The sequence below is a fragment of the Lycorma delicatula genome, chromosome 1 (assembly GCF_047948215.1).
Source record: "Lycorma delicatula isolate Av1 chromosome 1, ASM4794821v1, whole genome shotgun sequence".
Classification (NCBI taxonomy): Eukaryota; Metazoa; Arthropoda; class Insecta; order Hemiptera; family Fulgoridae; genus Lycorma; species Lycorma delicatula.
In genome coordinates this window covers 44662892-44689631 of record NC_134455.1, presented here as the reverse complement: position 1 = coordinate 44689631, position 26740 = coordinate 44662892, and the positions used below count along the sequence as shown (strand labels likewise).

Sequence of the window (26740 nt, the reverse complement as noted above, 5' to 3'; positions counted from 1 at the left end):
AATGCCCAGGGTGCCTATGCGGTCCAAGTCGAGTTAGGTAACGTCGTTGAAAACCGGAGCCTCGATGTCTTGCTTCTTCAACACCCGTATGTTGTCAAGGGTGATCTGCCAGGTTTTTCAGGCTGGAATAAGTTCCACGTAGGTGATAGTAAATCCATCGTTCTGTGCAGGAAGTCTATTGATAGTGTTTTTATACGGCAGACCTCTGACACGCATCACGTCGTTGTTAAGCTTGCTGTGGATGGTGTCGACCTAGTTGTGGTTAGTTCGTACTTTCAGTACAGAGATCCCACTGAATTACATTTGGAAAGATGGGATAGAATTATCAGGCTGGTAGCGGGTCTTCCTATTCTTATAGGTGTTGATGCGAATGCCAAATCGCTTCTTTGGCACAGTGGGATCACAGACGACGGCGGAGAATTGCTAGATGGCTTCATCACGCAGCATCGATTAGAAGTGTTTAACGTCGCCGGCAAGTCGGCAACGTTCGCCGGCGCTGTGGGATTGCGGAGGACCTTCCTTGGTACCAACATTGATGTTACCATAGGCAAGGATATCCCAGGTAGGATTCAGAACTGGTCTGTAGTCGATGATTGCGAAAGCGACCATCGGCTCATTGTCTTTGAGTGGTTAGGTGGGCTGCGCGATGTCTTTAGGGCGGACGTCCCTTTCTGCAGGGGCGCTTCCTGCACAGGCGGGCGGATTGGCCCAAGTTTTCGAACATTCTTGCGGCCAGGATGCGGGTGTTCACTCGTACCCTGGACGAGGTCCCATTAGATAACCTGGCAGAGGATTTCTCTTCTGCGGTGGTTGAAGCCGCAGAACTCTCAATCCCCCGAAGTACGGGTCGAGAGAGAATAGCTGGTTGGTGGTCTCGGGACTTGACTGCGGTAAAACAAGCCGTGGGCCGACTCAGGAGAGCCGCACAGCGTGCGCGTGATCCTGACCGGCGCGAGGCCTTATTTGCGGAGTACCGTCAGAAAAGGAACGAGTATTTTCATAGAATTAGGACTTCTAAACGAGATTCCTGGCGCTCTTTTGTCCAAGAGCAAGGGAATAAAGACCCTTGGGGAGTTGTTTATCGTATTCTTGGTCATAAACATAGAAAGGACAATCTTCTGTCGGCTCTCTCGACCCAGGACGGCGTTGTTGTTGAGAAAGATCGGGTTCTATCTCTTCTGATGGACGATCTGCTCCCCGATGATACCGAGGTTGGTGAGACCTCGTATCACCGGAGAGTTCGAGCGGCGGTTATAAGTTTCACTACGGACTCTGTGTCTTTGGAGATTACTGAGGCGGAAGTCCGCCAGGTAATCTGTAGCCTTGCTAGGAACAAAGCCCCCGGATATGATGGTATCACGGTGGAGCTCCTTGTTCGCACCCTGCCCGTAATTCTTGGCCCGTTGACTAGGGTATTCAATAGGTGTTTGTTTGCCGGGTATTTCCCGGCTTGTTGGAAGCGAGGAATTCTGAAGTTGTTGTTCAAGGGTGGCGACAAGGACCCCACCGTTAGTTCTTCTTACCGTCCTCTAACGCTCTTACCAGTTGTTGGAAAACTTTTCGAAAAGGTTCTTTACCTCCGCATTAATAGTAGGCTCACATTAAATCACATGCTGATGGCTTTAGACCCGGTAAGAGCACAGAGGATGCGATTATTAGGGTCCTGAATCTGGCTTCGGGCAGCGAGTGCAAGTATGTACTTGGTGTCTTTTTGGACATATCCGGGGCATTTAATAACTTGTGGTGGCCCTCTGCCTTGTTCCAATTGCAGAAGCGTGGTTGCACGCAGGAAGAAATTAGGACTCTCTCGAGTTATTTCAGCGATAGAACTGTCGTCCTTCGTGACGGCAGTTCGCAAGTAGGAAAGACCCTGTCTAAAGGATGTCCGCAGGGCAGTGTATTAGGTCCACTCGTCTGGACCATCGAGTTTGACTCTCCCATGCGGTTGCGCTTGCCTGATGGCTGTCGCGTCGTGGCTTATGCCGACGGTGGGCTGCTGCTGGTTGAGGGTAATTCGCGTGCTGAGATCGAGCTTAGAGCGGCACAGGCATGTAGGGTTTTGCGGTTGTGGTCTTCAGCATAAGATGGTTTTCAGTGCGGAGAAAACCACTATGATGTTTTTGAAGGGCCGTTTAGCTGCAACTCGCCATCCGCGGGTTGTGATGGACGGTCGGTCTATTAGGTATGTCACTTTTCAGAAATATCTGGGTGTTATCCTTGATGAGAGGTTTCTCTTCAAGGAGCACCTTCAGTATGTGGCGAAGAAGGCAATTAATGCTTTCTTCGGCGTCCGTAGAGTGGTCCATCCCGATTGGGGGTTGAATTTCCGTACCATGCGGATTCTTTATAAAGGCGTCTGTGAGGCCATTATGTTGTACGCTGCGCCCGTCTGGGCTCATCGTTTACAACACCAAAGCTATAGGGACATTATTTTACGAGCCCAGCGTCTTCTTCTTTTAGCGGTTGTCGGTGGTTACAGGACTGTCTCGCGAGAGGCAGTGACTGTGATCGCAGGCATCAAACCTGCGGATATTTCGGCTACGGGACGTAGCCAGCGGTATGTTGCTAGGAAGGCTGGGCTTCTTACTACTGGGCGTATGCGTGAGATCGAAGACCAAGGTTTTGACTCTTGGCAAGATAGATGGAACACTTCTTTGACAGGTCGTTATACGCATGGTATATTCCCCGATGTTAGAGAGTTGCGAGCAATTAGCTGGGTATCCCCCAATCGGCATACCACTCAGTTCCTTTCAGGGCATGGTGCGTTTAGGGAGAAATTGGCTAAGTTTAGGTTGTTTGATTCCGGCTTCTGTCCGGACTGTAGGGTCGATGAAACTGTGGACCATGTCCTCTACATATGTCCCCGGTACGAAGCTGAACGTACCAGAGTTACTAGGGAACTCGAGAGAGTAAACTCTGTTTTTGATCTACGAGTCAACTGGAGGACTCGAAGAGAGTGGAAAATAGTTGCTGGCTTCCTTCGCTTCCTCGCCCTGAGCAGGACCGCCGAAGAAATTTAGTAGGTGATAGCAACCTGGGTGGCTAGGGACCGCCTGGGCAGTTGACTGGCCGAAGGTAGGCGCTTTGGCAGCGTGCCTCGGTTAGATGTATTGGTGGTATGCATTGAATCAGGCTGTCGGCGGAGTTGCGGCCGTTGTCGGCGGGCGGGATTATTCTTGCCCGGCGGGTGCGGTCGCGCTTTGACGAGGGCATTTTGAGCTAAAGTCACTGTCGGCGGGGCTTCTCTGGGTGCTGCTTAGGTGGTACGTAGGGGAGTCTCGGCGGCAATTGCGAAAGATGGTGAATGTCACGCGGGACTCCGCGATGGCGCTGTACGGGAGTAGGCGTTTATTCTCCTCTCCCGGGCAGACCGGAACGGAGTCAGACAGAAACTCATTAGAGTATTAAGCGGGGTTCTTAAGGGAACTAGGTCTAAATTTCGATGTTAACTTTAGTGGGAAGTTTATTGTTGAGGTTGTTAGTGCGGATCTGAGACATTCAGAAAGTGGCTCTTTATAGTAGGATCTAGGCGCGGGGTCTTCTTTCCGCGGTTAGGTTTCTAGCTTAGTTCTTGAGGGCGACGTGGTAGCTGCAGGTGTCCGTTGTCTTCATTCTGAAGGCATACACATGTAAATCTATCTCGGGGTGAATTTTTACCGATGTAGATGTCCCTTGGGGCATCTGCATCGGTGGCATCTCTGCGGGGTCTAAACTGTAAGCTGTGGTGCGCATCAGTTTGAGGGCGAGAAGAAGTCCTCCGTTAAAGCCACTGCTGGCTAGGAACGGAGTGGGTGGTGTAGCGACCGGACACGCTACGAGGTGGGTTCTTCACCCCTCGGGGGGGGGGGGGGAATCGAGATGAGAGCTAGAGACAATCCATCGTCCAGCCAGGCACCGACTCTGTGCATGGCCCGACTGAGCCTCAGTTGGGCGCGCTCCACGTCGCGGTCTGCGACAAGTAGCGCAACGTCGTCAGCGTACCCAACCAAGGCAGATTCTTCAGGCATCTCCAGCCTCAGCAAGCCATCGTAGACGGCGTTACAAAGGTCGGGGCCGAGAATCGACCCCTGCGCCGCCCCTGACGTGATCGTAGTCCTACGCCAGCCTGCTGCGGTCTCGTAAGTGAGACCGCGGTTCCTCAGGTATGTGTCTACCATTCTCAGAAGATATTGAGGCATAGGTATTGAAAAGAAGGTATTGGAACGAATGCTCTAGGGCCCGAATCATATCGCTCCACCGTGCGGAGTTGAACGCGTTTTTTACGTCCAACGTAACGAGAAGGACCACACGTCGCGAAAAATGATTGTGGTCCTCTGCTCGCCGCACTGCCTCATCAACCTCCTGAATTGTGTCTAGGGTCGACCGACCCTGCCGGGAACCGGACTGGTTAGGTGACAGGCCACCTGCCTGATTCATCGCCGTAACAAGTCTTTTCTTTAACAGCTTCTGGGCGGTAGGAGGACGGCGACTCTGGGTTTTCTTTTCCTTTGGGAATTAGCACAAGACGCGCGGTCTTCCACCTGGCGCTAAAAGACCCAGCCTTCAGACATGCATTATACATGTCTAGTAGAAGACGGGGGCTGCAACGCCCCACTAGTTTGAGTACCTCGGCCGGTATACTGTCGGGACCAGGGGCTTTTTTGCATTTCAGCGACCGTAGGAGTCCTTCCAGTTCCTCCATCGAGAAGAGCGGGCAGTCGCTGATGTCGCTGAAGTCCCGCTCGGCACGGACCGAGTGGGCCGGGAACAACGTCTTAACGACGTGTTCCGCTTTAGCCTCGTCTAGTGGAGCTGGTGACCGCGAGACCCCCAATCGCCGAGTTACTATTTTGTAACCTAGCCCCCAAGGGTCTGAATCCACAGTCTCCGTCAGTTCTCTCCAGCAGCGTGCCTTGCTCACGTTGATGGCTCGACGGAGCCGCTTCTTTGCCGTCTTATACTCGGCTGACCTGGCGTTCGCGTCTATGCGATTCCTCGCACGTTGCGCCACTCGCCTTAGTCGAAGACACTATCGGCGCAACCCCGCAATCTCCGGTGTCCACCAGTATAGGGGTCGCTTCTGGTGCCTCGGCCCCCCGTGGGGCATGGAAGCGGGCGTGGAAGGGGCATGCAGAAGCGATCAGTCGCATAGTCGTAGCAACTACGGCTTCAGCGCCAGCGCCCCCCCCCCCCGTTGGTGAAATTTTCAGGGGCTACCACCCCTGAGGAGATCTTTCTGTTGAATTTATTCTCGTCGATTTTGTTGACGTTATATCTTTTCACCAACCGTGGGGGCCCCGGGCGCTCTTGTGTAACATCTAGGACTCTAAATGATGATGTATTGGCTACCGGTATAATCCTCGAGGACTCTCCAGTCCTGAACGAGCGTGACCCAGCTCTTCGGAGGTGAGGGAAATATCAGGAATGGCTTCCAAATATCCTGGGCGGCGGAACGTCGTCGTGTTACCTGTATTGAGAATCACTAATCCAGTACGTGCCGCCATGTCCAGAATGTATTTCCCTCTGGAGTTGGTATGCGCCATACCCCAGTCTACCGCCCTGGAGTTGAAGTCCCCAGCTACCACCATCTCACCAGCGGCAGCGAGGATGACATCCTCCAGCGCGTCAACTTTCCGGCGAAAGTCCGCTATCGAATCATTTGTGGTGAGGTAACAGCTAAAAATCGTCACTTCACTGCAGCAGATCCAAACGAAACCCTCGCCTGCGCCGTGCCTCCGAACTTGGGCTCTGCTGCGATACGGAATCCATATCGCGGCAGTCCCGAGCGAGTCTCGGAACCATTGGGAGTCGTCACGGTCCCGGTACTGCTCGCTGATCAGCACCAAATCGGCCCTGTCTCTGGCTAGCTGCAGCAGCAAGTCATCAGCTAGCCGGCTCCTGTTAAGGTTGGCCTGTATTATGTTCAACATTTTAACGGAGCCTTCTCTTCGCCTGCTCCAGGGCTGCCCGGAAGACCTGACACTCCCTTGTTCCAGGTGCGTGAGCCAGCTGCAAAGCGTTCACCCCTTTTTCTTGGCAGAGCATGCACCGAAGGGGGACGGAACACCCCTTAGCTTTGTGCTCCACTAACCCGCACTTATGGCAGAGCCCGCTTCGGTCAGGCCCCTTACATCCACGAGCCAGATGCCCATACCCATGGGACCTGTGCCCTGGGTCTGATTTGACAGTACAACCAGCCAATCCTTATCTTGGATTGGCTGAGTAGTCTGGAAGCAGCCTTTTCTTCAATTTCTATTAATGCTGCTTTCTGCCCCCTGGAATTAACACTGGTAACACTAACTCGGCAGTCTCCTAGCTCCGAGCTCCGAGCTCTCTTTTCAGTGCTCCTTCCACATCCTCCGTGACACAGTCTAGATCTCGGATTTCGAGTGTCTCCCTCGATTCCAGATTGTGGACTACGGCTCCTTCTCCGAGGACAGACTTTAGGACAGCGCTAAAGGCCTTTTTGTCTTTGGTAGCGCTGCCGAGTTCAATCAGGACATCTCCCGCCCTAGTTTTCCTTATTGCCGCTACCTCTGCTTCAGTCTCTTCCAGTTTCACCCCCTTCCGAATTTGACTGAGCGTTTCGGCCCACGATTTCCCCTCGGTCTTTTTAATGAGAATCGCTTCTCTAAGATTCTTCCTCTTTTTCAGATTTTTCTTTTGTCTGCTGCCTCTGGAAGATTTTTGTTGCTCCTTTGTAACCTCTTTATGTTCAGAGCTCTGGCCCTTCTTTTTTCCGTTCTTATTTCCTACTAGTGTCCACGGATGAAATTCACTAGTGTCCTCGGATGTAAGGGGACTCGGGTGGGACCCGCTCGTGGATGGTATTGGTGCCTTGTTTCCACCAGAGTCTCTTTTCTTCTTCTTCTCTGTCTTGGACTGTTTCTGGCTGGTCGATATTACACTATCCTTCGACTCGCAGTGTTCGTGGCAGCATCCACCACAACTCCTGTTCGTGTGATCCTGCTTTACGCCTCGAAGTCTTCTATTAAGGCAGACCTCAGCGAGCCCGTTCTTTATATCTATGGACACGTTTTTTTGTCTGCCTGTAACGGTGACCATGTTTTTGATAATTGCCTTGTATCTTTGCAGATGTTTGGCAGCGCCTCCTTCCAAGGTGTTTCCAGAGTAAGAAACAGTATCTTGGCTGTTCGCCGTTGTACCCAAAATCTTCTTATAGAAATTTTGTAAATAATTATTTAATTTAGTTAAATTTGGCTAACCAAAAGTCGAGAAAAAATAATAAAAATATCATAAGGGACAGGAATCGTGTAACAATCTGTGTTTGGTTAAAAGATTTTGACAGAGTCCCGTTTACGCTTGGGCAGGTAAGACTTGAGATAGGCTTAACCTCCTCAACTCTCTCTGCAGTATGTTTATTTCTTTATTATTTGCGAATAAATATAATACAAACTGAACGTTAGGGCGTATCCCGTACGCACCAAAACGTAACAGCTGTCCGAATAACGCGCGTTGTTTTCACTTGCTAGATTAGCAGACGATACCGGAAAGCGTCCCCTGGACTACGTCACCAGAGAGCGCGCCATCCGTCCGTACAAACCAATCTAGAAGCCACGTGCTTAACCTCAAAAAGCAGTTACTCCTAACCTATACCTCCACGAGGTAGATAAGTAGGTCAACTTGCCTATAGAGTAGCACGTCACAAAAACTGCACGAGACAGCACTTCCGTGGGAAAGCTGGTGCTGCCTAACCTATATTCGCCACGAGGTGAATTAATAGGTTAGACTGATAGGAGAAAAGAAAATATAATAATAAATAACTAAAAGAGGAAACGAAATCACGAAAGATCGCAAATAAGATGAAGAAAAAGTAAAAAAAAGAAAGAGTGTGGATGTGAAGCAAATAAACGGAAAATTTAAAAACTAACACCACGTGGCCCGTAGGACCATCACGTAAAACACTCAAAACACACACACACACAAAACACAAAAAAGTACATACAAACAACCAGCACACACTACTACACACACCAAACACAATAATTCACTGAGAATCGAAATAAAACCACTTTTCTTAACAAAACTCCAGTAGCACAGCGAGTAGCACTTCTGCACTCTAGCACTTCCTAACCTCCAATCCATAATAATAATAATAAATAATAATAATAATAATAATAATAATAATAATAATAATAATAATAATAATAATAATAATAATAATAATAATAATAATAATAATAATTCAATAATAATATAATATAATATAATAATAATAATAATAATACAGGAACTGTCCTGTATACAAAGACGAAGTAGCTGTGCAGGAAGTAAAAACCCTGCAAAAGGTCAGCTACTTTGAAGCAAAGAAGATCGTAAATGCCCGCAGACCTAGAGCAACAAAAAACCTATGCTCAGGCTGCGGCTGCTGTTCCTGCTCCTGCTCCAGTGGCTGTTTTTTTTTTTTTTTTTTTTTTTTTTAGGGCGAAAAACGGTTGAACGTTATCATCGCCCGGAAAATAAATAAATAAAAGTAATTAAAGTTGTTAGATAAAATTAAAACTTAAACCTACTATCACAGAAACAAAATCCGGAATGGGTGTAAAAGGCCCATTCTCGGATAACAAAAACACTAACATGTAACTTAAAACTACGTTAAAAACTATCACATTAAAAATAAATAAAACTTAAAACTAAAAAAGGAGATAAAACTTAAAACTATTACGTTTAAAGTCTTACAACTAATATCACAAAAATCTTACAACTAATATCACAGACGAATTTAAAAAACAAACAAAAAAACAAAAAAATATGAATATATATATATATATATATAGAAAAAAAGAAAAGAAAAAAAAAAGTTCCGATAGGGAGTGTAAAAGGCTCACTACTCGGATAACAAAAACAATACATAGGACAATACATACAATTACAAAAGAATACATACTTATTAAATTTTTTGTATTAACCCTATACTACGTAAAAACATAAACATCCGGTTTAAAACCTCCTTATCATCACGCAAGATACCACGGATGTTACTAGGTAGTTTAAATTTACGACGCAATGCCGCATAACATATGCAGTCCACGAGTATGTGGCGCACAGTCACGCGGCAGTTGCATCTTGCGCATAGAGGTGGTTGTCCTCTTGTAAACAGGTACTCGTGTGTGACTATCGTGTGTCCTATCCGCAATCGACAGAGAACTACTTCCTCACGCCGGGGTTTTCTGTATGAGGAGTTCCATGGTAATACAGAATCTTTAATCTGACGGAGTTTATTATCAACGGTAGCTGTCCAATCACCTTGCCACCTTGTTCTTAATAATTGTTTTACATAGTTAATGAAATCAGAAGTAGCAACTCGGGTGGTGAAAGGAGGCTGGTTACATGCTTCTTTAGCAGCGGAATCTGCATGTTCATTACCTGGAATCCCTACGTGGCTAGGGACCCAGCAAAAACTTAATTCTGTGTTGCGATTATTCAACTCAGCGATTGCGTTGTAAATTTCAATGACGATAGGATGTTTGGAACAAAAGTTTTTTAAGGCTTGGAGAGCACTACACGAGTCACTGCAAATAAGAATTTTTCTATGTTTAGGATTAATGATGTTTAGAGCCTTATTTATAGCGTATAGTTCAGCGGTAAACACACTCGTAATACCGGGTAGACCAAACATATAAGTTCTCTCATTAACAACAAATGCACACCCAACTGTATCGTTTTGTTTCGATCCATCAGTGTATACAACCGCGTCTGGTTTCATCTGGGAGAGAACACACTGAAACATTTGCTGAAAGACAATAGATGGTGTTGATTGTTTATTGTATGTGGTCAGGTCAAAATTAAAATTTATAAGGTTTATTCTCCACGGAGGATATGAGCAAGGATATATAGGAAAGAATGACGGTTTGTCAACATTATATATGCTGCAGCAGACGCCAGGTACGGATACCTACCGGTGCAGTACGACGTGGATGGTCCTCATACTTTCCTAGATTAGGATTTCTAAAGACTGACTCAAGAGCCGGGTGATTTGGTTGTCCTCTGAGACGAGCAAAATACGATAATAAAAGCTGGTCTCGTCTATCCCAAAGTGATGGTTCACCACAGTCTACAAGTAAGCTTGCGACAGGACTAGATCTAAACGCGCCTGTGGCAAGCCGAAGGAAAGCATGATGTACACTATCCAGCATTTTAAGCACGGTTTGACGAGCTGAAGAGTAGGCCACACAATCGTAATCTAAACGGGAGCGAACAAAGGAATAGTAGAAACTTATCATACATGATCTATCGGCTCCCCAGTTGGTGTTAGTAAGGACTCGCATCATATCTAGAATTTTGGAACATTTTGTTTTCAATTCTTTTAAATGTTTGACCCAAGTAAGACGGCTATCAAAAAATAAACCTAAAAACTTGACGTAAGTAGAGATAGTAATAGTCTCACCGTTCAGAAAAATTTGCGGAATAGAAGGGTTTCGTAGCCGAGAAAAAACTACACATTTTGTTTTTTCGAATGAAAATGTGAAACCAGTAACCCTGGACCAAGCTTCAAGGTGAGATATAATGTTGTGCAGTAGTCTCTCTGCTGTAGGTGCCGAACGGCTTGCAATGTAGATAGCAAAGTCGTCAGCAAATAGAGAGCATGAGACAGGAGCCTGAACACATTTGCTAATATCGTTTATGGCTACAGAAAATAAGGTGGCACTTAATACACTACCTTGGGGCACTCCATTCTCCAAGATGACACTATCTGAGAGCGAATCATCCACACGAACACGAGCCGTTCAGTGATTTAAGAATCCCCGGATAAAAGCAAGCATATTGCCCTTGATTCCCCATTTTTTGAGAGTGTTAAGAATACCACGTCGCCAGGCTGTGTCATACGCCTTTTTTATATCGAAGAAGATAGCGACGAGGTGCTGCCGATTTAGGAAAGCGTTTTGTATGGCTGTTTCCAGTGACACTAAATGGTCAATAGAAGATCGTCCTTGTCGAAAACCACACTGTTCTGGAGATAGAAAGCCATGTTTCTCCAAGTACCATGTAAGTCTGCGGTTTACCATTCTCTCCATTATTTTACACAAAACGCTTGTTAATGAAATAGGGCGGTAGCTTGAGGGGTTCGTTTGGTCTTTACCAGGTTTTAGTACTGGTATAATAAATGCTTCAGACCAGCCGGGTGGGAAGACTTGTTCGGAGAATAAACCGTTGAAAATATTCAAAAGTTGTTGTAGTGCCGAATTAGGAAGGTGTGAAAGCATGGAAAGGCGAATGTTGTCCGGTCCAGGGGAAGTGTCCCGTGAATTTTTAAGTGCATGTAACAATTCTTTAAATACGAATGTAGTGTTTAATTCACCAACCGAATCACCAATGTTTAACGATAATACTTCTATTTGTATCGTCGATTCCTAATAGCATTTTTGCAATCATCGTTCCACCATGGAACGAAAGGACGTCTAGGATTACCCGATGTTTGTGGGATATATCTGTTGGCATTCTCAAGTATCATGGACGCAAAAGAAGAATACTGGTAGAGGATGTTCGCTCCATCGTCATACTGAGATTGGAATGCTTTATGGTATCCGTTCCAATCTGCCTTTTCAACAATCCATCTCCGTGGTCTTCTTTTAATCTCGCAGTCTACACCGAAACCAATAATAATTGGTCTATGATCACTGCCGTGAAAGTCATCACAAACCGACCAATTAAAATGAGGGAGCACATTCGGTGAGCATATGGAAAGATCAAGGTTAGATACAGCACCAGTTGATAAGGACATAAATGTGTGTGATCCATTGTTCAGTAGGCAAAGGTCAAAATCTTGTCTCAATCTGTTTATCATATTTCCTCGAGTGGAGCAGAAGGTTGAGCCCCAGGAAATATGATGGGCATTGAAGTCTCCTACTATTAACGATGAAGATGGTATTTGTGTGAGGAGATTTGACACATCTAAAGCACTGAACTCAGTGTTTGGTGAGAGATACAGATTGCAGATATGCAATTTGAAGGGAATAGAGACCTTTACTGCAATAGCAGGAATGACAGTGGTTAGTTGAATTCTTGTAGCTGCCACCCCATTCTTCATGAAAATCGCTACTCCATCACTCTCCCTACTGTCTACTAGGCAGTCGTATCTCTCGCAGAAGTATCCTCTAAGTGTAATTCGGTCATGTTGTAGAAGGTGAGTTTCTTGGAAACACATGATTAGTGGATCATGTGTGTGCGCTAGTACTCTAATATGTTCAATGCGGGACCGAATACCTCTAACATTCCACTGAACAATGTTCATAAGTGTAAAAAATAAATAAAAAAATAAATTTCGGAAACTATATAAAAATTAGTTGTACGTGATTCGGTTTTCTTTTTTGTATTTTTTATTTTAAAGAACTCCGATGCCCTACGGTTGGGTGGTTCTTCAACCATATCCTCCAGTATATGAGGTGATGGTGGAGGAGATTTATTTGAATGGGATGCTGTAGTTGACATCCCAGAAGAGATAGTTATGTGGGTTCCCTTTATGGGGAGCTTATTAGGTGGCTTACTGCCAGCTGTGATAGTCGCTATTCGTGGCGGTACGACTTTGGGAATAGGAACTTTCGTATGTATCATACTGTTTGATTCACTAGCTGCGACGGAGGACTTTTTATTCATTTTTGTCAGCTCTGAGATAGTGGCTGTAAGTGAAGATACTTGATCAGATAGCATCTGAACAAGTTTTTTAAGCTCATTGCAGGATCCGCACTGCTGATTATTAGCATTTGTAGGAATTTGTTTAGATGTAGCGGTGGCAAAAGATACGTCTGGTTTAACCAGGTTCCGTGAACTGTTTATCTTTTTATATTCTCTACGTGCAGCCGGAAAAGATAGTTTTTGCTCCGTACAGATTTTGAGAATTGCCTTTTCTTCTTTAAAAGTTGGGCAATCTCGGGAGCGGGCTGTATGTGGACCACTGCAGTTTGCGCATTTTTCACTTTCTTCGCAGTTAGTGTCATTGTGACCTTCTTTAGCACATCGAGCACAGATCTTAGTTTTTGTACAAGATGTTGTAGTATGACCAAAACCTTGGCATCTGAAACATCGCCGTGGGTTGGGTATGAATGGTCGTACCCGAACCGAGAGGTAACCCACTTTAATCTTCTCTGGTGGAACAGGGAGACTGAATGTTAATATAAGAGACGGTGTCGGTTCTTCTGTTCCATTCTGCCGTTTCATAATACGTTTCACTTCGACAACATCTTGGTGGCAAAGCTCATCAACTATTTCCGAGATATCTATATATTGAAGGTCTCTACAAAAAATTACACCCCGGCTCGTATTTAACGTTTTGTGGCATTCTGCACTTATATTTATACCACCCATATTACGGAGACGTAAGATAGATCGACTCTGTTCATCGTTGAATGTTTCAACCAGAATCGATCCGTCACGTAATTTCCTGATATTCTTTGGGGAGCCACTTGCAACTGTTAATTAAGGTGCAGGTTAATTAACCTGGTTTTGTTAATTAAGAAAGGTGAAACCTTTTGAAGGGAGCCACCTTCCTGACTATTTCTGAGAACAACGAATCTAATATTTTTATATTTCGATTCTAAGAAATTCTCTTCAGTAGGACTTTTATCCTCGTCAGACGAAGCTGATCGAGGTCTCTTCGCAAGACTTAATTTGGTGGTTTTTTCAGATGGACCACCAACCATCATTGTGTTTGTTGTTGGAACTGAAATTTTGGTCCCACGAGTACCGGCGAAAAATGGACCACTCCAGCAGAGCGCACGCGTACTGGAGCTAGAGCTAAATACAACTGGGTTCGCCCTGGTGCCCAGAGGACATCGTTCGAGACTCACTACGTAGAGCCATTCACCCATCGGCACGATTTGTTCCCACCTTGGGTTACGGTTGCGTTTCGTAAGATGTCGCAACACCACCGAGTGTAAATGTAAGAAATATCAGTGTAGGTTGTTGTTGTGTAATTGTGTATGTGTGCATGTTGTAATTTATGTAGTGTTCTTGGTGTAGTATATGTGTATAATGTAAAGTGTTCCGCAGCTCATTGTATAGTGGGAAGGAAAGCTGCGGAGGCTAGGCCCATGGGGACGCCAACCCCCAAAGTCTTAAAGAATAAGACTCCCCGTCGGGGGTCCAGTGGCTGTTGATGAGAATACAATCATCAACAAACTTGCACCTACCTTGGCTGGCTTAATTGAGAGGATCATTGAAAATAAAATGAAGCCTCTCAGCACTAAAGAATTTGTTAAGCCAAGAATAATTGTACAGCCTCTTGAAGACACATCTCCAAAACAGAAAGTCGCTCCAGTACAGAAGAAAACAGACACTAAACCTGAAATCCAAGTCCGTCTTAGTGAGATTCTAGTTGATGAAAAGAAAGTAACAGTTACAGAGCCTGTTATGGAGGCTCCCAAGCCTCCTGTAACTGAAGTGGCCTCTAAGCCTCAGAGGCCACAAAAAATTTAACAGGGAGGACGAGTGTCCCCCCTTCCACAGGCGGTGACCGGTGCGACCCCGGTGTCTGGGGTCGGCCAGGTTGCCGCCCCACAATCGGCGCCTGTAACCGGTGCCGATCCATACCCGTCGTCGTCGGCGGCTTCGGTGGTCTCCGATTCGGAGACCGGAAGCTTTACGGGTGACGACCTTCTCCACGAACACGATGCTGTTCGAAAGATGGAGAAAAAAAGGAAAAAAGGTGGCCGAAAGGGAAACACAGACAATAATTTAATTAAAAATAAAGCGAGTCAATTGTACAATGGAACATCAATGGATGTTTTTCAAACATCCATGCGCTCCAATGCTTAGTACATGATGTAGACCTGATTTGTATATGTCTGCAAGAAACGCATTTCCGCCGAAATGATAATTTTAAATTAAAAGGATTCGATATATTTCGGCGAAATCAACCGCCAAATGTAAGAGTTAGAGGTGGAGTAGCCATATTAACATCGACCAGAGCCACCACCGAAGCAGTTGTTCTAAACACAAACCTACAAGCGGTCGCCATTAGAATGAAGCGTCCGCTTCAGGTCACTGTCTGCAGCATATACTTGCCGAATTTTGATTGGAATAAGGATGACATAACAAGACTAATTTCTGAGCTTCAAGACTCTCTTCGCTGGACTGACGTCTCGCACTCTCGTTCTCGCAATCTCACACCTGTAACTCTCCTCGCTGGATCGACGTTGTAACGTCTCACTGGACTAGTTCGCAGAATTCCGCCGAACCCACACAACTCGCAGTTTCTCGATGGACTGCTCGCAGAACTACGCTTGCGGGACTGAGGTCGTAACATCCCGCAGACTGGTTCTAAAAGAACTCTTTTTTAGCTGGTCTTATTGGGCTATTTATACTGCTAGCCTCTTTTCCTGTCGGACCGGACCCAAGTCGAAGCGTGAGAAAAGTTGACCGAGGCTTTTGTTCCAATGAATTCCAAACCTGGTCTCTTCTCATCGTACAACAGGTGTTCATTGTGTGTTAACGGACAGTATAACAAAAGACGATTGTAAAACGGAACAATTTTTTACAAAAAGAGTTCTACTTTTCATCTCTTTCTGAATTCCTCCTATTATTATACTAATTATTACTTTCATAATAATTGGTAGGAATCCGTTACTCAGGCCCACTATACCGGTCTTGTTACAATATATATACATACACTTTATATTGTGTACTTTATATCGTATATGATTAAAAAGTAAATATTGTAACACTTGATAAGTGCAAGTATAATATTCTTTATCGTATCCTGTCATATATTGCGTATACTTTAAATCGTTTATATCTACTTTTATATATATATTTAGAGAAAGAGAGAGTTAGAGAGAAAGTGTGAGTCTCCAGATTAATCTATCTTCATATGTATGTATTTAAAACGATTTACCAAACAATGGAAACTAAGTAATACAATCACTATTTTTTTTATTTTCACCCAATAAACTGTTTGTACCCGGTAACCTGAAACAGTGTAATAGTTTTCTACATCATAACAATTTTACAAATAATCTTACTAATTCAGGAACATAATCCTTTTGTAATTTAAAGGATTATTATTAAAGCAATCTTAGAGTATAAATTTATTATTATTATTATTATTATTATTTATAGTCTCTACAGTTATTAATATTAAAACTATACAGTAATTAAGTTTAAAATTTTACTAAGTCATTCATTACATTAACATTAAATGTTATTTATAATCATACAATATACTTATTTTTGAAGCTGTAATACAATAGTTACTATTTATATTTTCCTTTGCTTATAATAAAAAAATCTCTTTAGAAACACAATTACCAGTTTTAATGTAACAGAGAGATTTAAAGATTTTTTTTTTATATTTAAATTCAATTAGAATTTATACAGTCTCTAATTTCTATATTTTTCATAAATATCCGAAAACTTTAAATTAAAAAAAATAAACTATATATATGTGTGTGTGTGTGTGTGTGTGTGTGTGTATGTGCGCGCCAATTAATGTAATTAGTACTGGTTTTTCAGTTTTTAAGTTCTAGTTAATTACATAAGTGTTTTTTTTTTTTTTTTTTTTTTTTTTTTTTTTTGAGAAAGATAGAATAGAATTACGTACCATTCGCCTGATTAAAAGCATAAAAAATTAGTTACATCTAATTAGTTACCCTTTCTATTTGCATTTATTTATTTATTTTCTAAAGGAATTTTTTTTAAGACGTAAACCTACTAATTTGCGATGTGATTTCGCGGAAATAACCGCGACGTTTTTTCCACTTACTTAACGCTTATCTCAGTTTGAATTCTCTATGATAAAAAACGGTAAATTACTATTTATAATAAACACACCAAGTTACATGTTTAATTTAAAAAGAGCAATTACGGAAAAGATACTGGAAATAAAGAAAAATAGTAAAAAAGACCCAGATATATATAACTAACACAAACTACACACACAAACGCACACACACGCGCGTAAACACACACACACACACAGAATAGAAAATATTAAATCAACTTGTACATTTTGGATGTGTTCAAGTGTATGAATTTATTATATAGTGGGACGCTGATTATCAGAACTAGGTAACTTAAAAAAAAAAATGATTACGGTATTTAACAAATCTAACATACCTTTAAAGAAACCTTTGTTTCAAACGAAAATAAATTTTTATCGACATCTTTGTTTTTACTGAGTTTTTTATATGCTTATTTTTTAAATTTGTGTAGCACAAAACACTAAAATTTAGGTCCGTGTTACCTAATAATAAAATTAACTTCTGGAAATATTGATGGAAAGACGTTATTGATTAAGAGTGAACTGTGATGAAGTTATATTTGTTTGTATTCTGCTGTGCTTTAGTAGATCAAAACTAATGACATAATTACTAAACTCTTTACCATATCTAAGTTTCATAACTTAACGCAGGGTAAGCTCCGTAATTTTCAGTTTTATTCGTAACTAACCAATATATTTTTGAAAGTTTTTTGTAATATTTTAATTTTTTTTTAAATAACTCAGTGAGGTAGAAAAATTTAACTTCTTTCAGATAATTGTTGTAAATTTTGATTCTTTTAATAGTAAATATTTACTTACCGAATTTTTTTGTAACTATTTTGTGGTTTTTATTGTGTTATACGTATGTAGTAACTTTTTAATTTTTAATGAAATATATTTATTTTTTTATTCCTCGTCTTTTATTAAGTGTGATGCCAATCAAGCATTAAAATAATATAAGTATGTATGATAAATATTTGTTAATTTTTTAATTACACTGATAGATACAAAAACAGTTCTTTAATGTTTCTCTAAGAGTGATATCATTTCTTGAATTGCTTTTTTGCGTTCATTACAGATCTGTAAATTCAATTTTTTTGTACCCATGGTTTTAAATAAATTACGTTTCAAAAAAAAGTAAGGGAAAATATAGTTAAAGTCTGTAAAATTTATAATTTTGCATGGTCATACCTGTGTTAGAATGATTTTGCTGATGCTTTTCTTTTATAAATAGTCTCAGGCAGATTCTGAATTAATGTTCAACAGTAATCGCCTAGCACATTAGTATATTCCACCTCCCTTTACAGCTTCTTTCCATCACCGAAATTTCTTGGAAACGTTCACTGCGTTCGTCACTTACGTCTTCCAGGTGGTACGGGAAAAATCCAAATATGAGTGGAGGAAATGTATTTTCAAAGATATATTACATCCCACAGCTCTGTATGAAGTAAGAAGTTGATTAACAATATCGTGGTAATTGTTGGATTTTTGTTTGCCGAGAAAAGTTTTATAAACGTCCTTAAATGAAGCCCAAGCTGCACTTTTTACATTATTTAACATTGAGTTAAATACACATCATCTTTAACCAACACTCTTACTTGAGGACCAAAAAAAATTCCTTCTTTAATTTTTCCTTCAATTACATTCGGAAATTTCTGCCTGATGTATAAAAACCCGGAACTATCCTTCTACATTGCTTTTACAAATTTTTCATTAGTCCTAGCTTGATATTGAGAGGGGGTAAAAATATTTTTTTGGGTTCAACTAAGAACTCGTGAATAATATATTTCCCATTTGGGGTTAAGTTGTCTCGTTTCTTCCACTCTTCGGTAACACATATTTGTCTCTAGCTCGGCTGTCCCATTCGCAAAGGAAACACAAGAACTTACTACAGCCTAATTGCATGCTTAACAAAATAGCTATAACTTTCAAATCACCACATATGTTCCAGCTATGTTTTTTTAATTTATTTTTTCAAGAGAGTCTTTCATCATATCGTATGTCTTTTTCAAATTAATACCATAATCGATTGGTATTGAGGGATATTTGTTACCGTTGTGCAGTAGAACCACTTTTAAACTATACTTGGACGAATCTAAGAAAAGGCGCCAGTCCTAAGATTTATGTACTTGTCCTAAGTGCAACATAAGCTCATCAATATTTGTGCAATAAACCAAATTATTTTCATCAATAAAGTACTGAGAAAGTTATTTTTGTCGGCTTCGAAAGCCCGAAAAGTTTTTATTTTTTGAAGTAAATTCCAACCTTGCAGTCTTGATGCTAACAATTCAGTTTAAAATTTTGATTACTTTAAATCCCTAAACAAGTCATTTAATTCACCTTGTGATATAACATGTGGCTTATCGGAAAATAATTCAAAATCAAAATCATTGTTGTCTTCTTCAGTACTGCTTGATTCTTCATCGCTGCTTTCGAAACATACATTCGCCGGTGGCTCAGGAACTGCAATAATTTCACTGTGAGTTACAAGCCTGATTGCTGATTGCAATGAAAGATATTTTACAGTATGTTTAGATGTTTTAGAAATTACAGACACACTTGTTAAAGAAAAGTAAAAATCGGTTACATGATCGTTTGATTCACGCCAAACCATAGGTACACCAAATGGCAAAGCCTTCCGTGTACCTTTCAGCCTTCCTCTTAAATATATACAGAACAATTACTGCATACTATATGAGGAGCCCACGTCTTATCCTGATCACCAATTTTACACTGAAAGTACAAATAATATGCTTTTTTATTTAAAGGTGTAATGTTTTTTCTATTTGATTTTTTGTTTTTCTATTTGATTTTTTTTTTGTGGAACCTTTTGTCATCCACATCATTTACACAATTTCGAGGCATTATGACACTGCACTGTTAACAAACTTAAAACAGCAATAAGAGTTAACATTTCTAAATATAACAGTAATTCATTTCTAAATCCAGTGCTTAATACAAATAAGACAGCTTTGTTTTCAGCAACATGTTTTAACCTGCACAGACATGATTAATCTTGTCCATGAAGGCTCCTCTTCAGTATTAGATATATGATGTCATAATATGGGACTATGATATGTTTTAATTCTTTGTCTAGTATTGTTTGTTTATAAATTACAAATTATGTTAACAAAGTTAAACAATAAAAAATGAGCTAAAAAATTCAATACAAGAGCTTAAAATGCTAACTATATGTTGAAAAATGAAAAAATCCTTTAATTAAAATTTAAAAACTTTTCAAATATGGTGGGTGATAGAAAGATTCTGTGTTCATATTCGGTTTCAGCATCAAAAAACAGATTAAAATTATGTATCGCATGTTAGGAAACAAAAATTATGTTTATCAATGTTATCCGGTATCGATTTGCAAAGGTCATTCCGGATAATCAGTGTTTAACGGTATTCAGATGTGTTTGAGTCATTTGATCTACTGATTTCATAACTGAACTCAAAGCATATGCTGAGCCGCCACGTTAAAATTATTTTTTTTTTAATTTTTATTTTATTAGAGATAGATTTTTGATTAAATAAATATAAATTATTTTTCTCTTTAAGAACTCAAATTTTTTATGTGTACTACTTAATTACGGATGAATAAATAAAACCGCTCGTCAACTTCGTTGTTTTGATTATTTTATAATGAAAATATTTTTAAGGGAAACGGTAAAAACTACAAAGGAAACAACATTATATTTCTTAGAACGACAGAGAGAAAGGAATAAAATAAAATGATAAACAAGTACGGGACGTTTTAATATCGGACAGTACTCACCCTTTAATAGTGCAAGGATTCGTTGGGAAATTTATCTTTCCTGCATGAGCCGGCAGAATTTTGGAACTGGGACCAGTGCAGGGGAGGCAACGGCTATCACAAATGGGACACCGATGTAACAGACTTTAATTTATGGGCTACCGACTTTACATAGAAATAGGTACAGTTCAACAGTCGGAGAAACCGGTTTACCTTACGGTGCACTGAATTCTGTGGCTTGACAATACCTTTCCTTGTCAGTTTCTGTAATACTAACGCTACCGTATACGTTCATATGTAGTAATTTACCCAGAAAACAAGATACTGTTTCTCTTAGTTCGTTTTATACATACATTTATTTTGTATTATATTGTGTCTATTAGTTTTATAAATTTAATTTATTAAATAATGTTTATTTCATAATTTTAAAATATTTATTTAATTAATTTTCCCTCGATCGAGTCACTAGAATGTGTTGTGCGATAACTAATTCCTAAAAAACAATCGTGGAATGAATTGTTTTGTGAAATGAAAGAAGATTTTGAAAACCATCCTCTCGCAACAAAGGCAAAGGGACATAAGTATACATTAGTATAATTTTTTATTGGAAAAGTATGATAAACGAAAATTAGTATTTAATATTCAAAAATTTGAAATAAAAACAGGTGTGAGACAAGGCTATGGGCTACCCATTCTATTCAACCTAATCTACCAACTCTATTCCATTCTACCCACTCTATTCAACCCAATTTTGGAAAAAAATAATAACAACATGGAAACAAGAACTGTAAAAATAAGATATTACAGGGATACAATTAGGAAAAAGGAAAAATAATCTGGTAATAGAGTGTTTAGCGTTCGCAGAAGATACCACCTTACTAGCGCAGAACAAGGAGCATGCGCAAATAATGATCGAGAATCTGCAAGATGTCGCTAGAAAAACCGGCCAATAAATCTCTTAAAAAACCAAATACATGGAAACTAAACGCCAAAAATACATGTAGATGAAACACGACAACATCAAGAGACTAGAAAACTTTAAGTACTTAGGAAAATGCATACAACCCAACGGACTGAATAGAACACCAAACACAGAACGGATTAAAAAATTGGAACGAGCATAAGAAATTACTCAAAATAGATACAATAAACGCAGCAAATCCTACAAAGCCAAAATCAGACATTACAACACGGTTATCAAACCGGAAGGCCTATATGCATCGGAAAGCCTAACGTTCAACAAGAAAGGAGAAATACAAAAAACTGAGGAAAGAAAAAGGCGAGTACTCAGGAAAATAATAGGGTCAAGGAAAACAGAGATGACACCTAGAAAATACGGGCGAACGAGACCTTCATGGACACCATGCGGAAGAGGTGCGCAAAATTTTAAGGACACCTCAAAAGGATGGACGACGACACACACCAAAAGAATCTTTAATAAACTTACACAGATGAAAGCAACAACCAGCTGGGGTTAAAGAAACGCAAAAGGACGTGAGGAAAATGAAAATTATAGAAATCATACAAGAGAGAGATAAATTTAGGAAATTAGTCGACAGATTTAAGAATTTCAAAGACAAAAATCACAAACCAAGGACAGTCAGTGGATTGAGGAACAGTGAAAGGATGAAAAAGGTCTGGGAAGCAACGAAGAACAAGCTTAACATCAAGCAACGAGTTCCTCGCGGTCCAAAGAATAACAGAACGAGTATAAATGAATGAATGAATGAATAATGTTCAAGAAAGAAAATAAAAAATATATCACTAAAACCTTTTTAACCCCATCCTATTTTGTATCATTTAATTAAATTTGTCGTTTCTATTCGCTTATATGCATTTTGTTGCTAACACATTCAAGCAAACCAATTATCACAAAAATAGTTTCTGCTTATTGGATAATTAATAGAACATTAAAACAATAATTGATTACAATCGATTGGAATACATTCATTTTAATTCAGATTTTTTTCAGTTCAAAAATAGAAGATAAATAAATAAAAAATAGTAATATTATATATATATTTTTTTTATTTTTTATTTTTTGAACTCTACTTCCCTGGGCCGGTCCGACTGGTTGGTATTGCGCCACCCAGGGGAGTGCCTGTTCTACTCTAATGGGCGTTCCCACTTACCGGCTATAAGTCCGGCATGGCAGGTCGGCCCACCGGTCAGTTCTTTTGAGTTCTTTTGCCCCATCCGTATATCGCCACGTCACGACAATACCATGCATTGTCACGACGTGGCGATTGGGACTTCTCAGATCTTGATATTAACCTAACGAAAAAACCCTTAGGAGTCCCCAGTGGATCATCGGAACCGACACACCTCGGCATGTCAGCCCTCACCACTGAGGCTGTCCACCCTCTCTCTCTTTTTTTCCTGTTTAGCCTCCGGTAACTACCGTTTAGATAATTCTTCAGAGGATGATATGTATTAGTGTAAATGAAGTGTAGTCTTGTACATTCTCAGTTCGACCATTCCTGAGATGTGTGGTTAATTGAAACCCAACCACCAAAGAACACCGGTATCCACGATCTAGTATTCAAGTCCGTGTAAAAATAACTGGCTTTACTAGGACTTGAACGCTGGAACTCTCGGCTTCCAAATCAGCTGATTTGGGAAGACGCGTTCACCACTAGAAGAGGCTGTCCACCCTGCCCAAGCTAAAGTTTAAAAACCTAGTCTCCTCTCATCATTGTTTTTCTGCGTAAGTATTCTTTTGATGACCAACTCAACTTTTTTCCAAGTTTCTTCACTGTTTAACATGTTATTGATTAGTCTCCCAGTTCCATCAGATGACAGGTCAATACCGTCTGTCTCTTCCCTCCATTTATGACATACAGTGAAAGTATGTTCGACATCATCATCATCACAGTCACAGTACATACAGGCTGCAGTTTCCCTTCTACCGACTCTATGCAGATAGTAATTAAAACTACCGTGTCCTGTAAAATACTGTGACGTGTAAAAGTTTATTTCACCGTGTTTTCTATATATATCCAGTTCCTTAGATTGGGGATTAGCCTTCTGGTCCTGTCTCCAGGGCCTGCTGTGCTCCATCTCTCCTGCCATCTCTCTATTAGCCTATGCCTCGCTTCATGTACTTCAACACCTTGATCTCTTTCGACTCTGAAATGAGCCATAAGGTCGATAGGAGGCACTCCTGATAAAATGCATAACGCCTCATAGGAGACTGTCCTGTACGCGGAAACCACGCCAAGCAACAGTCTCCTATGGGTCCTAACTAAGCGTGCCAAGTTCTTCTTTATCCGTACTGAAGGCCACCATACCGGGACAGCATATAATATCGACGACATAACCGAGGACGCAACAACCCTCCTTTTAGACGCTTTAGGTGCTCTTTGAGAAGTCATAATAATATTAAGAGATTTAGTCATCTTATCAGCCCTATTGCAAACCTCATGTATGTGTTCCGTAAATGCACCATTTCTCTGAAAGGTGACCCCCAAGTACTTTAATCTATCTGTTTCTGCTATTACTTGTTCATTGACCGTGATATTTAGTCGTTCGATGATCCTTTTGCCAGTAAATGAAATAAAATTACATTTACCAGTATTTAGCGTTAGATTCTTTTCACATAGCCAACCATTTATTATCTGCAATGCCAAATTGGCCTTTTCTTGTGCCTCCAATTCATGCCTGTCACTCGCCAAGACCACCAAATCGTCGGCATAGGCCATAACTTCAACCCCAGCAAGATAGTCTAGATTTAAATCTCATCAAACGTTAAGACCCATAATAATGGGCCTAAAACTGAGCCCTGGGGCACTCCAGGGCTCAGTTTTAGGGCCAGTATATCTATCTCCATTTCTCCTTCTTGCGTTGCCACCTTGCATGTTCTATCAGATAGGTATCTCATTACTTGCCTCCTCAAATATGGACTAACATTTTTTGCTAATAGCGCTCTATGTATATGGCTCCATTTAATGGAGCCAAACGCATTCTTCATATCCAATGAGACAAGCAATGGAACACCCCTCGTCCTCCAGGTGCCGCGTCTTACATCTGTCATCCAGGAGACTACTTTCTTGGCGGCCATCACGGTGGAGCGATCTTTCCAAAATCCATATTGCTTTTGGCTAATCCCCACTCCTTGCTCAATTTCTCCAATAATCCTTGCGGCAAGCATCTTCTCGATCACCTTGCTCATATTATTTAAAAGTCTTAACGGCCTGTATCGAACTTGTTCTTGTTCCTTTCCACCCTTGGGGAGAAAAACAACTCTTGCTACTCTCCAGCACCGCGGATAGCAGTCATTCTCTAGCCCATGGCTGGCAATGTCCGTCATTTCCCAAGGCCGTTTTTTAAAAGGTCCTTTAAGTATAGCAGCTGGAATTCTGTCTACGCCGGGGCTTCTTTTATTGCCAAGCTGGCCAGTGGCACAATTCAGTTCGGCAGGTGTAAATCTCCTGGGCTCAAAATCAGGTAAGGTGATAATCGCTTCTTCTTTGCACGGAAATAACTCGTTGAACTGGTCCCTGGCGTGATGCTCGCTCAATATCGGTAAACGCCTGCCGAACTTCTTCGTGACGATTATGTATGCCTGGCCCCAGGGATCATTGTCCAACTCCTCGCAGAGTCTGGCCCAATGATCCCTTTTGGCTCTCTTGATAGACCTATTAAGCTGACGCCTTGCCTCTAAATAACATTTGACTGCGGTGTCATATTCAGAGCCGCCTCTGATCCTTAGTCTTTGCTTTTTCCTCCTAGCTTGTTGTAGAGTATTGCGAAAGCACGCTATCTCATTGGACCACCAGTATACTTGTCTTCTACTCCTGGTGGCCCTTATCTCCCTGTCCATCTCTTGTTGAATGTTTGATGTGAGAGTATCAGGTGTCAATTCAATTATAGTGCTAAGTCTTTGTGACACTTTATCGACTATTTTATCAACCTGGCGAGCCGTGGGTCTAATCACGATAGGTCTTTCTACTGCAGTATGAGTGCCATCTCTTATGACCAATTGTAATGAAAAATGGTCGCTAGCTATATCATTGTCCAGGACTGTTAATTCACACTGATCCCTCAACCATCTGTTGTCAATGATGACTAGATCAAGTATCGAGTAATGACCCCGAGCCTCTTAGGTCGGCGTGCCATCATTTATACAGTGACCATCAATCGATTCCATAAACTCTTCAATTAATTCACCGCGTTTGTGCGAGCAGCCAGCATAAACAGTTTTGCAATTGAAGTCCCCCAACAAAACAAACTTCTTATTCTGCCTAGACAGAATTCTATAAATGCTATCCAAAAACTTCTCATAATCGATGATTGAGATGTTGGGGGAAACATACGCCGCTACAATAATTATGGAATCCAACTCCGTCGCTATTACGCCTTCAGCTCTCTCCTTAAAGCTCTAGGCCATTCTATTGCTTACATTCCTGATGACCACGTCACCCACTGTGTCAGCGATCCATGCTGATTTCGCCGATTCATATCTATTAGGTTCCGTGATCACCAACAGGTCAACATCACGTTCAAAAGCCAGTTCATGTAGCAAGTCATGCGACAGCGTGCTTCTGTTCGCATTAGCTAAGAGGAGTTTAGTCATGTTTATTATGAGAAACATGGTAGACATTTCAAATACACGGTAGACATTTTAATAACATACTAATTTTACTGTATTTTAATATTTAAAAATTGTTGTACTATAATTTTACATTTCATTCTCCAAAAAAAAAAAATAATAAAATCGTAATCGTAGCTGTCTATTACTGGTATGCTCATAATATCCATTAATCCTTAGTATGTTAATGTGATATCAAATCTGCACTCGTCTATTAAGTTCTGTAGAATTGTTTGTTTTATTACCTAAGCGAATAAAATTTAAAAATTTAACGAACTATGGAAAATTCTCCACCTATTAAAGAATTTTGAAAGAAATTTCGATGTAAAAAATATTCTATTTCTAAGTAAAATTTGTTCTTCCGTAGGTTGCATTATACGTTAACATAAGTCACATAGATCACCTCCCATAAAGACTAGCATGACATGCTAGTTGAAATTTCACATGGCATCCTAGAGATGAATTTCCGGAATATTCCATAAACTCGAAACTAGCGCTTCGATAGGCTAAAATTTAGGAAGATTCCGGAATTAGAATTTATTCCAAAATATCCACGTCGTGTGTCTTTTGTGTGAAAATGCTAGTAAAACTATGTAAAAGTATTTTTTATAATTTAAATATGATGAACTAGTAGCTTTTATTTTAATTATTTTATTGGGTTTCCCATCCATACCACTAAACAATTTGAAAAATTTACATTCTTGTA

The 26740-nt window shown here is 41.0% G+C and overlaps 1 protein-coding gene across 1 annotated transcript in view; it reads left to right on the top strand.

Annotated features, from left to right (window-relative positions):
- LOC142318091 (adipokinetic hormone/corazonin-related peptide receptor variant I-like) overlaps positions 1-26740 on the top strand; it is a 714190-nt gene that overhangs the window by 233236 nt on the left and 454214 nt on the right. The gene's annotated exons all lie outside the window — the stretch shown is intronic.